The sequence below is a fragment of the Musa acuminata genome, chromosome BXJ1-6, assembly GCF_036884655.1.
Source record: "Musa acuminata AAA Group cultivar baxijiao chromosome BXJ1-6, Cavendish_Baxijiao_AAA, whole genome shotgun sequence".
Classification (NCBI taxonomy): domain Eukaryota; kingdom Viridiplantae; phylum Streptophyta; class Magnoliopsida; order Zingiberales; family Musaceae; genus Musa; species Musa acuminata.
In genome coordinates this window covers 23066729-23083128 of record NC_088332.1, presented here as the reverse complement: position 1 = coordinate 23083128, position 16400 = coordinate 23066729, and positions in this window count along the sequence as shown.

Genomic DNA, 16400 nt, shown 5'->3' with positions numbered 1-16400 from the left:
TTACTCTTAGGTCCCTAGCCATAAATATTTAATTATTTAATATAAAATAATTATTAAATAATCCTTATTTTTTTACAAACAAACCTTTTACTAAATTTTCAAAAATGGGGGATGTTACACTCTCCCCTCCTTAAAGAAAAATTTAGTCCTCTAAATTTATCATACCTTATTCAACGAAAATGAAAATATGAGGATAAGCTTTCATCATTTCTTCCTCAAGCTCCCAAGTCATTTCCTCTCCAGAATGATATCTCCAGATCACTTTAACTAGAGGGATAACCGATTCCGCAAGATCTTTTCTATTTTTTTTTTTTTAACTTGTCCTTGCTATTCTTATCTTTGATCTCTAAAAATTATTTTGATCATCAGAATAATTTCGTACATCAAATATTTTCTCCAATCGCATCATCTATTTTTTTTTTTTTTTGCTACCAATGTATTAGGTTCACCATGCTTCTACTGAGCCACTCTGATTTAATATCCCTGATCAACTCTTTTATCGCACTTAATTAATCAAAAGTAGATGAAGTAGGAGGACTAAATGTCCTCGTCATCCTAGATTCCTAAAATGCATCAACGAAAATTTTCACCAATCACTATAGTTCGCCAGACCGCAATATATTTTGCACGTCAACATATCAAATATTTCAGTGATCGTCAAACCATGCTCTGATACCATATCTGTCACGCCCCGCTGAATTTTTTTTTTTTTTGTATTATAATTCAACAACAATTCATTCCAGGATCCGTTCACACATTTGAGGATACTGAGAAAACATTCAGGTCATTCATATCTATAATTTTCCAATTCATAAAACCTGTACAGTTTATAATCATAATATAATATCACTTAATGATTCACAAAATCCAAAGCCAACTCAACTAAACCATAACCACATCATAAATCCATAAGCGTAGCAATCTATACAATCACAAAACCAACATGTATTACATGTTTATATCATTACACAGTTTAAACTTTAACATTCCTAAAATCCCAACGCAAGAGGTACTTTCCAAATATTTACAAGATACATCAATCTAAATTTGTCGTTGATACACACAAAAGAACTTATACAATATCAACTTATTAATTACGAAAGATTTGCCCCAAAACCATCTAGCTTTCCACTGCCTCAACCCAATTCTAGCTTTTCAGTGCATAATAAGCTACCCTGAAAAATTTATATAGCAACGGGGTGAGCATAAAGAGCTCAGCAAGCGACTAACATATCCATGGCGATAGGAGAAGTTCAAGCAGACTTAGTATCAAGATAACAAAAGCAGAAATACAAGTGTTCATTTGAAGTCATCTCATTTGATATAAAATCACAAAGGTTTACCTCGTTCAAAAACAAGCATTAGACATAACAATAGGAGAAAGGAAATTAGAGCATATCATTGGCATAAGGAGCATATCGATGACATATGATAATTTCAAGGCATAACAAAGATGTAAGGAGCATTTTGGATATCTATGGCATATGAAATAGTTCGGAACATATCAATGGTGAATGAAATGCTTCAGAACGTATCAATGGCATATGGAAATATTTCAGAAGCATAAGAAGCATTTCAGAACATATCAAAGAACAAATATGAAATAGAAGCTCAAACATCGTACTCTAGCATAGTGCATGTGAGGATTAACTCAGTGGTGGCTCCACGCCGTGATGAGTTCTCGACTCCATCCAAGGGTAGCCCTTTCCTACTCGAGCCCTCTCACCCTGCCCAAGTGCTAGGTCGGCTCTGAATTTTATATCAAATAGATAGAAGGTGAAGTGGGATCATAACATAATATGGTCCATCCATTTCTAGATGACCACCAAGCATAAGTCTCCCACGTTTGGGAGCTCCATCCACCCACGTCTGAGTGAAGTCAATGGGGCCGGCAGAGCAAACACGGGCTCTAAGCATAACTCCCTTTACCATTTCTAGCAAAGGTTCACAATATCCCACAAGACACCAGAGTACAAAAAGGGTAGTAAGAATAATAACATTGACACATATCAGAAGCACATGCGGAACAACGAAGATATGCATGTGCCTTTATCAAACAAGGAAATGCAAACAAAGCATTACATAATAAATTTCAGTTATACAATAATTTCAGGATGAACAATACAAGAACTTCAAAGGACTAATATAAAGCTCAATTGAAGAAGAATTTAGCAGAAATCATATTTCCAATAGGATGAAAATTGAATAGGCAAAACCCAACAAAGTTTTCAATTATGATAGAATTTGAATGGTACATTTTCTGAATTGTTTGAGTGACCAAGCATGCTCTAAATCACTAAAAATAGGTGTCATTGGAAAGATGTTTCAATTTATTTTCAGATGAACTCAGATTTATAATTTTTTGTGTTCTTAACAGGAAGTTACAACAAATAGAGTAAAGGAAGGTCAGAATTGATCATCCCTGTTTTGCAGACTTGATAGAATCGATTTAAACAGAAGTTTCAGAAGGCAAACATACTTCAAAATTTTCAACTAGGTGTCAAAAGAAAGTTATACGAATCTAGTTTCCAAAGAACTAAGCTTTGTATAATTCAGAATTTTTTCTAGAGAGTTATGAGCAATTTAGTAACAGAAGGTCAGAAATTTCAGTCCCTATTTTACAGAATCTGTAGGGTTAATTGAAACAAAAGTTTTTGTAGGCATTTAAACTCCAAATCATTCAATCTTAATGTCAAAATAAAGATATTTGAGTCTACTTTTAAATGGAATAGGTTTTGCCTAAATTAGAGTTTAGTGCTAAAAGTTAGATCCAAAACAATGTATAGAAGTTAGATTACCGAAAAATTTTAGATTCATGGCTTTGTATCAAAAGGAAAGAACGGTTTGGTACTAAGCTGAAATCTTTTGCATTATGAAGAATTAAAAGGAAAACAGAGATTAGGAATTCTGTAGGAAGAGGTTAGAACACTTGCCTTAAGCAAATTTGATTCCCAAATGGGGGGAGTTGACGCAAAACCTCAATCAAAGCTTCTTCTTCAATTCCTCTTCTTCTTCTTCTTCTTCCCTTCTCTTCTCTTCTTAAACTCACGTTGGCTGCAGTATCTGAAGGTTACATTTAGTTTCTCCTTTAATCTCTTATTTAATTACTTTTGTTTAACACAAGGGTTGCAAAGTTGCAAGGTGGCAAGCATGCATGAAAAATGCTAGGTGTCATCCTTAGAGCAAATTTAGGTGGTACCATTAGGTTAGCTAGTGACACATATCCACAAATTTTTTTTTTTTTTAAACTTAAATCTGAATCTTAAATAAATTATATCAAACTTCTAATATTTACTCTTAGGTCCCTAGCCATAAATATTTAATCTTTTAATATAAAATAATTATTAAATAATCCTTATTTTTTTACAAACAAACCTTTTACTAAATTTTCAAAAATGGGGGATGTTACAGTTAATGGATTAAAATATAATCTCTTAAGCATTAGTCAATTATGTGATAAAGGTTACATCTTTAGATTTGAATCTATTGTGTGCATTATTGAAAAACCAAACAATAACATATCAATGATTACCATAAAACAAAATAATGTCTACACCATCAACATTGATGATCTTAGTAATGAAATGTGTTTTTCCACTTTAAATGATGATGCTTGGCTTTGGCATAGGCGATTAGGTCATGCAAGTATGAAACTAATATCTAAGATTTCATCTAAAGAGTAAGTATGAGGGATTCCCAATATGAAGTTTGTTAAGGATAAAGTGTGTGAAACAAATAAAAACTAGTTTCAAACCAAAAAATCAAATTAGCATCACTAGACCATTACAATTGATCCATTTGGACTTATTTGGACCAATTGACACAACGAGTCTAGTAGAAAGCAAATATACTTTCGTAATTATAGATGACTATAGTAAATACACTTGGACCTATTTCTTGGCTCACAAAAGTGATTATTTTAAATGTTTCTCTAAATTTTGTAAACTTACTCAAAATGAAAAAAGCTTCATGATTTTATCAATTCGAAGTGATCACGGTGGCAAATTTCAAAACCATGACTTCCAAAGTTTTTGTGAATCCAATGAATATAATCATAACTTCTCCACTTCGAGAAATCCTCAACAAAATGGGGTAGTTGAAAGAAAAAATAAAAATTTACAAGAAATGACAAGAACCATGTTAAATGAACATAGTCTATCTAAGTATTTTTGGGCTAAAGCCGTTAATACGGCTTGCTATGTCATGAATAGGGTTCTAATAAGACCATCTCTATCAAAAACTCCCTATGAATTATGGAATAACAAAAAATCAAATGTTTCTTATTTTAAAGTTTTTGGTTGCAAATGCTTTATTTTGAATGAAAAGGATACCTTAGGAAAATTTGATGCTAAATCCAATGAAGGCATCTTTCTTGGTTACTCTTTCGTTTCTAAGGCTTTTCGTATTTTTAACAAAAGAACTTTAGTTATAGAAGAGTCTATTCATGTAGTTTTTAATGAAATTTCTGAGTTAAAGAAAAATTAATTTTGATGATGATCTTGGTTTTGATAATTTGAATTTAAATGAACCCCCTCCTCAAAATAGCAACTTGGATGCATCTTCTTCCAAAATTTCCTTACCCAAGAAATGGAAGTATGTAGATGCTCATCCAAAGGAGCTAACTATAGGAGATACATCAAAAGGGGTTTAAACTCATTCTTCCTTCAAGAATTTTTGTGCTAACGCCACTTTCCTTTCTCAAATTAAACCTAAATGCATTGACGAAGCCTTGAAAGATGATTCATGGTTTATTGCAATGCAAGAGGAATTGAACCAGTTTGAGAGGAATGAGGTATAGAAGCTTGTTCCTAGACCTAGTAACCATTTAGTCATTGGTACTAAATGGGTCTTTAGAAACAAGCAAGATGAATGCGGTATCATGGTTATAAACAAGGCTAGACTAGTGGCCAAATGTTTCAACCAAGAAGAATGTATCGACTACGAAGAGACCTTCGCTACTGTGGCAAGATTAGAAGCCATTAGGATGCTCCTTGCTTATGCTAGTAGTAATGATTTTAAACTATTTCAAATGGATGTCAAAAGTGCTTTCTTGAATGGTTTTATTTTCGAAGAAGTGTATGTTGAACAACCTCCCTGATTTGAAAATTCTTTTCTTCCTAATAAATTGACTAAGGCTCTCTTTGGCTTAAAACAAGCTCCTAGAGCTTGGTATGAAAGGCTTAGTGCCTTTCTTATTTTAAATAACTTTACAAAAGGCAAGGTTGATACTATATTGTTTATCAAACATTTTGAAAATAATTTTCTTATTGTTCAAATTTATGTTGACAATATTATTTTTAGTTCTGAGGATGAATCACTATATTGTTGAATCTCGTATTTTGATGATGAAACTAATTGATAATTATATTTATATTTAACTGCATTTTGAGTGATGCAGGTCTACTCGATCAGGATTAGACAGTTAACGCAGGAGGAATTGACGTTGTGCCGGAGGAGATCACGTCAGGGTATTGGACGGCAGAAGGCTTCGGACATCGGGCGTCGGGCCAAGGAGAGTGGAATTGCGCCAAGGATATTGGGGTTGCGGAGGTCAACCGCCGATTGGGCAACAAGCCGCAAGAGAGGACGATGCACCGAAGAATCGGACGAAGCGCCAACCAATGACGTGCCTAGCCAAGAATGAGTAGGGAGCTCACCGAGAAAGATCGGAGCTTGCCAAAGAAGCTCATTGGAACTCGCCGAGATCAAATCGTGAAGTCTACGAGCTTGTTGGGAGTCCGCAGAATGGTTTCCGAGAGTTTGTCGGAAGACCGCCGGAAGCTCGTCGAAAGAAGTCTTGACTTGCAGACATTGTAATAGCTTAGAAAATGTCTTTAAATTCGTAGTTAGCATGTTACTTAGGGTTAGGATTAGGTGTTAATCCTATAACCCAAGTAGGGGCCAATTGGGCCCGAGTTTGGACTGGTTTGGGCCAAGTTTGGAGCCCAAACTAGTAAGCTGCAAGGGTCTGGCGGTGGCACCGCCAGACTGGGCGGTGGCACCGCCCAGCACCCGAGAAGTCGGGCGGTGGCACCGCCAGTGCAACGGTCGACAGGCGGTGGCACCGCCAATGCAACGGTCGACAGGCGGTGGCACCGCCAGCCTCGGGAACTCAAGGGAATTCAAATTTTGGAGATCAAATTTGAATCCTCTTGGGGTCTATAAATACCCCCCAATTCTCAGCAGAGAATACAACCTTTTGAGAAGCTAGAAGTTGAGAAAAGCTTTAGGAAAAGTCTTGTTTTCAATAGCTTGAGTGTTCACCTCCTTTCTTTTCATTGAAATCTTTGTAAAAGGGTGAACCACTTGTAAGAGGTTGTAAGAGGGGTGTAAGAAGGAGGTTGATCTTCACCTAGTAAAGGAAGATCATTAATGGATGCCGGTGGCCTCGACGGAAGAGGAATCGGAGGAGTGGATGTAGGTCACGATTGACCGAACCACTATAAACTACCGTCTTCTCTGGTTTGCATTTTATTCTTGCCATTTACATACTGCAAACTACTTTACTTAGTCACTACGCTTCCATACGCTTCTAAGTTATTAAGCTTTTCAAGTTTGATTTTTTATCGTACGAAAGATTTTTCCAAAACCGAAGTTTTAATCCGCTGCACTAATTCACCCCCCCCTCTTAGTGCCGCTCCGATCCTAACAATTGGTATCAGAGCCACATTTTTCTACCTTGGTTGAACACCCAAATAGAAATGGCTCTTTACGGCTTTCAAGAGGGTCACTCTCTCATTTGTCCTCCCTTTTTCAATGGGACGGACTACACTTATTGGAAAACTCGAATGATAGTTTTCTTACTTTCTTTGGATTTGAATTTATGGCACATAGTCGAAAATAGATTTGAAATGTCTTCTCTTCCAATGAACCATTGGAATGATTTGGAGAAGAAGATGTTTTCTTTAAACGCAAAGGCTATGAATGCCTTATTTTGTGCTTTGGACAAAAATGAGTTCAATCGGATTTCAACGTGCGAAACGGCTTTTGATATCTGGCGAACACTTGAAATCACACACGAAGGAACTAGTAGAGTCGGAGACTCGAAAGTTAACATTTTAATACATGATTTCAAGCTTTTTCGAATGAAGCCGAGCGAAACCATTGTTGACATGTACACCCGTTTTACGGATGTCATCAATGGTTTACAAGCTCTTGGCAAATGTTTCTCGAATTTTGAACTTGTTAGTAAAGTTTTACAATCACTTTCTAAAGCTTGGGAATCAAAAGTAACGGCAATACAAGAAACAAAAGATTTAAATATTTTTCCACTTGAAGAACTTATCGGCTCATTGATGACATATGAAATGGTGCGCAATGCACATGATGAACATAATGAACACTTGGACCACCTTCCAAAGAACAGGAAGGATTTGGAACTCCGGACAAATAAATACCACTTGAGCGATGACTCAAGTGATGAGGACAATGATGAACTTGAACTTCGAACACTAAATCTCAATAAGTTTATTAAACAAAAATCTAAAATAAACAATGAACTTGAACGGAGGAAGAGGCCAAAGAAGAGGAAGGCAACCAAGGATGAATCAAGAACTTCTAAAGGTGAAACGGCGAATTGGGCTTTGACGGGCTTCGACTACAAGGTAAGTAACTCAACTCTCTTGAATTATTTTGAAATTACCTAATACTTTTCATGAGTTATTTTTTAGTTTAGGATTAATTTTCTTAAAAATTACATGAAAACAAAAAATTAGAAATCATGCTTATCATTCTAGTAATTTTGAAAATAATTATGAAAATTGTATGATTTTGATTAAAAATGCCTTATGAAATATGATATCATGCCTAATGAATTTATTTTTTGAAACTATGCATGATGATGATGAGTTTTGGGTAATTTATAGTTTATTAATTATTGATGATTTCCATAATGATCTTTTATGATTCATGGATTATCGATTTTTATCATGATGAAAGTTGCTTTTAAAAATGATGCATGGATTTTGTATGCAAACTAAGTATGAAAAGATAGATTCACCTAAAAAGAAAAATGCATGACTATAACAAATAACAAAATGATTTTGTTTGAAAATACCTTATGCCCAGTGAAACCATCATTGATGAATATGCTTTATGTTTAATAGTTTCTTTGGCTTATATGCCTTATCATGATAAATATTTTGAAAAGTTTGTATCATACTTGATGACTATTATACATGATGATTTATTGGTCTTGAAGTTATTCAATTTTGATTAAATGAAATCATGTTTGACTTGAAGTAATGAGTTGAAATCAATTTTTTTTTGGAATTATGTGTTGCACTTTTTTATCTTGATGATCTTTGATTTTTTTTGTTTTAAAACGATGATGCATGGATTTGAAAGAAAAGGACATGCATGCATGGAATCAATCAATAAGTTGAAACAAAAGGAGGCAAGATTTTTTATTGAAAATTTTCTTTTTCTCTATCTTATTGATTTATACCTAAGAGATCAATAAAATTATTTATGCCATTTTGAATCTCTTGAAAGAAATGTTGAGATTTTGATGATTTAGACGATTTGAATTTGAATGAGTTTTATCTAAAATCATGATCTTGATTCCGTGATATTTACAAATTAAGATTTATTATGGATCAAGATTTTTCATTAATCGATCTCCTAAGATTTTCTTTTGATTATTTATGAGTAGGTTTTTTCAAAAAGAAATCATGTCTTTTGGTATTCACATGTTCTAATCCTTCGTGATAAAATTTTTATGTAATTCCTTATATTCATGAAATGTTTATCACCCAATTATTTTCTTCTTGATATTCCTTATGTGGTGATATAAAATTATGCATGAAATACTCTTGAGATTATTTTGATGCATACAAATGAAAAGTTATGATCATGCATGGTAGGATGCAATTTGACAAATTAATACCATTATGATTTGAAATATTTATAATTTGGAATGATGCATGCAATACTTATGCTTTTTATTATGATAATATATGTGATGTATTGCATATGATGTGAATCATAAGATTTTATATGCATGAATTGAGATTTTGTTCTCCTATGATTCTTTTCGCTATTAACTAACAAGAAACTTGTTCTTGTAAACCATGATACGCTACTTGATATCTTGATAATTTATAACTTGAGTTTTCCTTTTGAATCAAGATTGTTTCATATCATGTTTTCTATTTACAATTGAAGAAATTTGTCAAAAATGATATATGTCTTTTGACAATCAATTTTATCTTTGTTATTTACCCTTGTCATGATTTGAAGATTATAGTAAAGGGAAATGAATTACATGATTGTATTGTTCTTCCCTTCTTTTTGACAATGACAAAGGGGGAGATAGCTAGCTTGCACAAGTCAAGGAGATGCAAAACTTGATTGCTAGCTTGTCTATCTTAAGTAGCAAAGATTGCTAACTTGCTTATTTCAAGAAGCAAAAGTTGTCTTCTTGAATATTACTATCTTGCCTATCTCAAGAAGCAAAACATGCTAACGTGAACATCTAGCAAACTTGTATATTTCAAGAAGCAAGGGTTGCTTTCTTGTACATCTCAAAACTACTAGCTTGCATGCTCTAAAAATATTGTAAAATTTGCTAGCTTGTATGTTGTAGAAATTACTATCATACTACCTTGCATATCTATGATGATAGCAAAAATTGCATAATGATAAAACTAGGAGATTATGTTAATTATGCAATGTTGGTATCCAATGTTGAACTTGGATATTTCAAAAACTTGCAACTTGCACATTGCAATAGGAAGCAAGAGTCATGGGCCTACATAAGAAAGCTATCTTGCATTTGCTTTCGAAATTTTTACTAGCTTGTATGTTGCAAAACTTGCTCACTTTTTCAAAAACTTTGCTAGCTTGCACTTTGTGAAGGAAGCAAAAATAGCACTTCTCTAAAGAGAAGAAAGAACTTACTATTTTGAACATCACAAAAATTTGCTACCTTGCATGATGTAAAATTTGCTAAGATCACTATCTCAAAAGAGTTGCTATCTCAAAAAAGCAAATGTGCTATCTTGTCTATCTCAAAATACAAAGCATGCTAACTTGTTACGGAAGCAAAATTGCTAGCTCAAATATTGCAAAGGAAGCAAAAATTTGCTAGCTTGAAACTTGCTAGCATGCAGTCTAAAGAGAAGCAATTAGTTGTTATATCAAGAAATGCAAACATGCTAAACTTACACATCTTTAATTGCTAGATTGCATGATGATAAAATTTGATACTATGTTTTTCATGCAATGTATGAAACTTTTTTTCTCTAAACACATAAGAGTAGGAACTTCTCCTTTTTGTTGATGACAAAGGGGGAGAAGTATATTGATGACTTCATGCATTAAATTGAATATTTTATATATTTGCATGATGGTTTAAATGTTTATCAGAACTAGTGATGAATGTTACTTGGATTTGGGATAATCCAAGTGTTCTATCAATGGCATATTGATAGGGGGAGTTTGGTTAAACTCCGGGGAGTTAAAGTTAACTCCGTTAGTCATCAATTAGTTGTCATCATCAAAAAGGGGGAGATTGTTGAATCTCGTATTTTGATGATGAAACTAATTGATAATTATATTTATGTTTAACTGCATTTTGAGTGATGCAGGTCTACTCGATCAGGATTAGACAGTTAACGCAGGAGGAATTGACGTTGTGCCGGAGGAGATCACGTCAGGGTATTGGACGGCAGAAGGCTTCGGACGTCGGGCGTCGGGCCAAGGAGAGTGGAATTGCGCCAAGGATATTGGGGTTGCGGAGGTCAATCGCTGATTGAGCAACAAGCCGCAAGAGAGGACGATGCACCGAAGAATCGGACGAAGCGCCAACCAATGACGTGCCGGGCAACAGAATGTCAATTCGCGTTGTAATAATTGTCTAGATCGGAGTAGAGTTTTGGCTTGTGTGTGCAGGATTAACTACGATAACGATGAAGACATAAAACGAAACAAAGTGCCGGAGTCAAGCACGAAGGATTCGTTGGGAGTTCGAGAGTTCGACGGAAGTCCGAAGGTTCTTTGGGAATGCTGCCGGAACTAGCCAAGAATGAGTAGGGAGCTTGCCGAAGGGTTTTTCGGAAGCTCGCCAAAAGGTTCGTCGGAAGTTCACGGAGCTCACCGAGAAAGATCGGAGCTTGCCAAAGAAGCTCATTGGAACTCGCCGAGATCAAATCGTGAAGTCTACGAGCTTGTTGGGAGTTCGCAGAATGGTTTCCGAGAGTTTGTCGGAAGACCGCCGGAAGTTCGCCGGAAGCTCGTCGAAAGAAGTCTTGACTTGCAGACTTTGTAATAGCTTAGAAAATGTCTTTAAATTCGTAGTTAGCACGTTACTTAGGGTTAGGATTAGGTGTTAATCCTATAACCCAAGTAGGGGCCAATTGGGCCCGAGTTTGGACTGGTTTGGGCCAAGTTTGGAGCCCAAACTAGTAAGTTGCAAGGGTCTGGCGGTGGCACCGCCCAGCACCCGAGAAGTCAGGCGGTGGCACCGCCAGTGCAACGGTCGACAGGCGGTGGCACCGCCAGCCTCGGGAACTCAAGGGAATTCAAATTTTGGAGATCAAATTTGAATCCTCTTGGGGTCTATAAATACCCCCCAATTCTCAGCAGATAATACAACCTTTTGAGAAGCTAGAAGTTGAGAAAAGCTTTAGGAAAAGTCTTGTTTTCAATAGCTTGAGTGTTCACCTCCTTTCTTTTCATTGAAATCTTTGTAAAAGAGTGAACCGCTTGTAAGAGGTTGTAAGAGGGGTGTAAGAAGGAGGTTGATCTTCGCCTAGTAAAGGAAGATCATTAATGGATGCCGATGGCCTCGACGGAAGAGGAATCGGAGGAGTGGATGTAGGTCACGATTGACCGAACCACTATAAACTACCGTCTTCTCTGGTTTGCATTTTATTCTTGCCATTTACATACTGCAAACTACTTTACTTAGTCACTATGCTTCCATACGCTTCTAAGTTATTAAGCTTTTCAAGTTCGATTTTTTATCGTACGAAAGATTTTTCCAAAACCGAAGTTTTAATCCGCTGCACTAATTCACCCCCCCCCCTTAGTGCCGCTCCGATCCTAACATATATGAATCATTTGCCAAATGTATGAGTCCTGAATTTGAAATGAGCCTAATGAGATAATTAACCTTCTTTTTAGATTATAAATTAAACAATTTAGTAATGGTATATTTCTTAATCAATCTAAATATACATTAGAATTATTAAAATGATTTAACATGGATGGTTCAAAAGCTATAAACACTCCTATGAGTACTTCCACTAAGTTAGACATGGATGAAAGTGGTGAAAGCTTTGATAAAAAAACATATAGGGGAATGATTGGTAGTTTACTTTACCTCACTACAATTAGACTGGATATCATATTTAGTGTAGGACTTTGTGCTAGGTTTCAAGCTAATCCTAAATTGTCTCATCTTAAAAGTGTTAAAAAAATCCTTAGATATCTTAAAAGAACTCCTAATTTAGGATTATGGTATCCAAAATCCGATAATTTTGATTTAATAGCTTATGCATATGCTGATTTTGGCAGATGGAGGATAGATAGAAAAAGCATATCTGGAACTTGTCAATTTTTAGGACATGCACTTATTTCTTGGACTTCCAAGAAATAAAATTCGGTTGCACTATCTACGATGGAAGCCGAATACGTAACTACAAGTACATGCTGTGCACAAGTTGTTTGGATGAAAAATACATTGGAAGACTATGAAATTTACTTAAAGAACATTCCCATAAAATGTGATAATACAAGTGCTATTTGTCTAACCAAAAATCCAATTCAACACTCTAGAACTAAGCATATTGACATTAGGCATCACTTTATACAAGAGCATATCAATAATAATAATGTCATTCTAGAATTTATTGATACAAAGCATTAATTAATGGATATTTTCACAAAAACCTTAAATGAAGATCAATTTGATTTTATTAGAAGGGAATTAGGCATATTGAATTGTCCTTGTGAATGAGCTTAATTGTATATATTTTTTAAAAATTTTTCATCCTCTTTTCGGTTTTCGTGGATTTGACTTCTTTCTTATTATTGTAAACCTCTATGCTACCTTGACATGTGTTTGACATTATCCTAGTATATGATGTTGGATGTTTCTTTCTGAAATTTTGTAAACATTTTGATAGCACCTTCATGTTATTTTGGATGATTTGATGTCTTCCTTGAATGATCGATCTTAATGCCAAGTTGAAGCTTTGTCAAGATTTTTTTTATGAGATGATTTTATGAATGGCTTCAATGATCATGAGTTTTATGCTTGAAAACTCATCTTCTTTTTGTTGATGACAAAGGGGGAGAAGAATGTGCAAAAGATTGATGACTTGTGCAAATATGAAACTAGCATATGTATCGTAGTGCAATAGCTTATATGTTGTATAATGCAATGAAAAATATCTTATATGTGTTATATTCCTTAAAAGCATCAAAAAACTTTTTGAGCATATCGAATATAAAAGTTTTTAGATTGGTTGTCATATCATGTTTATCTTTTTTTTATATATATGATCAACAATCATCTCATGATCATATGAAATCATTCCTTACATTTATATCATGAGATCCATGTTGAAATTTCATATTATTATTATTTCTTGTCGAAATGATAATTATCTTTTATCATTCGGCTTGAAAATAATTTTCATGCCTTGAAATTATGAGAAATTCGAAGTTTCATATTTGCTCATGCTTATTAAGAATAACGATAAGTTCGACGGATAGAACTTATCGGTTTTGGCTTGAATTCAAAGAGATTGAATTCAAGTATTTTTATCTTCTCATAATATAGCATATAGATAGGGGGAGTTATGATTAACTCCGTCATCAATTGATTATCATCATCAAAAAGGGGGAGATTGTTAAATCTTGGATTTTGATGATGAAGTCAATTGATGGGTTAATTAATCTAATCCATATTATTGAGTTATGTGTGTAGGATGAACTATGATAGCTTGAAGACATAAAATAAGTTTACCGGAGTCAAGTTTGATGGGTGTTTAAGAGTTAGCCGAAAGTCCGAAGAATCGTCGGAAGTGCTGCTGGAACCAACCGAGAATGAATCAGGGACTAGCCGAAGTTTTCGGAAGTCCACCGGAAAGATCGTCGGAGGTTCATAGAGATCACCGAGAAGGTTCAGATACTTGCTAAAGACTCGTTGAACTCGCCACAAGATCGGGAGCCTACTAGACTCGTTGAATCCTCTTGGGGTCTATAAATACCCCTCAATTCTCAGTAGAGAACACACCTTTTTAAGAAGTTAGAAATTGAGAAAAAGTTTTAGCAAAGTCTTATTTTTAATAGCTTAAGTGTTCACCTCCCTCTTTCTCTTTGAAAAATCTGTAAGAGTGTGAACCATTTATAAAAAGGTTGTAAATGGGGTATTTGGTCTTTCCCCTTCAAAGTGATTTTCTTATGGAAGTTGGGAGCCTCATCGAAGAAGGCTTCGCAAGTGGATGTAGGTCATTTGACCGAACCACTTTACATTGTGGTGTTCCTTGAATGTGTGAGTGTTTCATTTTCTGAACCACTTATCTTCTTAGCAGCAAACTGTTGGGTTTTCTTCTCCCTACTCTTGACTTCCTTTACTCGAGCTATTTTAGCTAAGTCATCCTTCATTGAATTGAAATCTCTACACATTTACGAAATTGATTTCAAACTTACGAGTTTTAATCCGCTGCACTAATTCACCCCCCCTCTTAGTGCCGCTCCGATCCTAACAAGATTGACCCACGTGGCCTTCTATTGTTATAGGTAGGGACCGATTCCCGATGTAGGTTGAGTTGGTCGAGTCACTTGAGGCTTATCTATTTTGTGATTCGCTATCTTGCCTATGATATAGAGGTCACCGGTGACCTGAGGACATGATATGCTTGGTCGAGTTACTCGAGGGCATATTGTCGAATTAGACTCATCTTGTAACGATGGTCATAACTTAATCGAACACCATGGTTGGTCAAGTCACTTGAGGCCTTGGTTGTTCAGAGGCCAAATAGGATGAGAATCACAAGGAGTTATGATTGGCAAGAGTTGCCTACCTTTACAAGCTTAACGTAATTGGTTGAGTCACTTGAGGTTACGTTAAGACGTCGATTGGATCCCGATCCCCACTAGAGATTTGCCGAAGGTCTCCGATTCATATACCGGAGGGAGTTGTGTGATTCGTAAGAAAATAGTGGGAGTATATTAAGATATAAGTCCTTATCTTTATTTGTTTATTTTTCTATAAATCTGCATGTTATTTATTTTTTCTACATCATTATTTTAAAAAATATGTCGTATTCAAATCCCTTACATGGCATACTTGATGTCAACCGTGGTTAGGAATCTATCTAAGAGAGTCCTAATTGAGTTTCATTGAAAGGGGTATTCATGTAAATCCTACATAGCCGACCCCTATTAAAGAGGTGAAGAGGTCGGTTAAGGTTAGGATTAGTTGGGAGGTTGCTTCTTAGAGAAGCATTAGGAGTTAGTTAGAAGTAGGAGTCTTGAGTAGGAGGCCTATTAGGAGTTGGAGTTTAGAAGCCCTATAAATAGTCATGTATTCATCCTCTTTTCTCAATGAATAGATGAATCTTTTAGTAGCCTTTGAGCAGCAACCTGGAGGAAGGAACCCCGATAGAGTTCCAAGGAGGCCGATCCCATAAAGAGATCAACCCCAAGCATAGAATCCATAAGGGTTCTATCACTTAGTATCATAGCAGCGTTCTTGGCATCTCGCTGCCCTTCCATAGCCATCCATCAGCCCTCCACAGTTGACCAAAGCAATTCCCACAATTGCTTAAAAGATCGTCGTCGAATTCCGCCATCATCTCCACTACCGCAGATCATCTTTTGATCTCCCTGTGAATTACAACAGGTTCTAGATTCCTACCTTACTACTTTTGTAATTTAGTTATCCTTATTCAAAAAAAAAATGTTCCTATATTACTACATAAACTTTTCATCGTAAAGTTTTCATCTCTATAATGAAAGATGTACTGCAGAATTCCAACCGCATAGCACAAATTGTTTGATCGTGCTACTGTATTTTTTCTTTCTAAATCTCTATGAAACTTTTATGACAGCTTTGACACTTCATAACAGCAGATTTTCCTTTGGTTTCATAAAAAAATTCTCAATATAAACCACTGATCTTTTACATCCAAACTGCGATACTTTATATGTAAAAATATGCTACAGAACCTTTCCATGATCCTCAATTTTCCAAACTTTCCACCACCCTATGCCATTAACCCATCAACAGAACAAAGATAGGGACATCTCTAATCTATACGCATATGCTATGGCTTCTCAAGATCCAATTGATGTAAAATTTGAAGCATTGGAATCTTGGATTGAATCGAGGCTTGAATCGCGCTTGGAGGACAAATTACACGCTTTATTTGTAGAATTTTGAATTG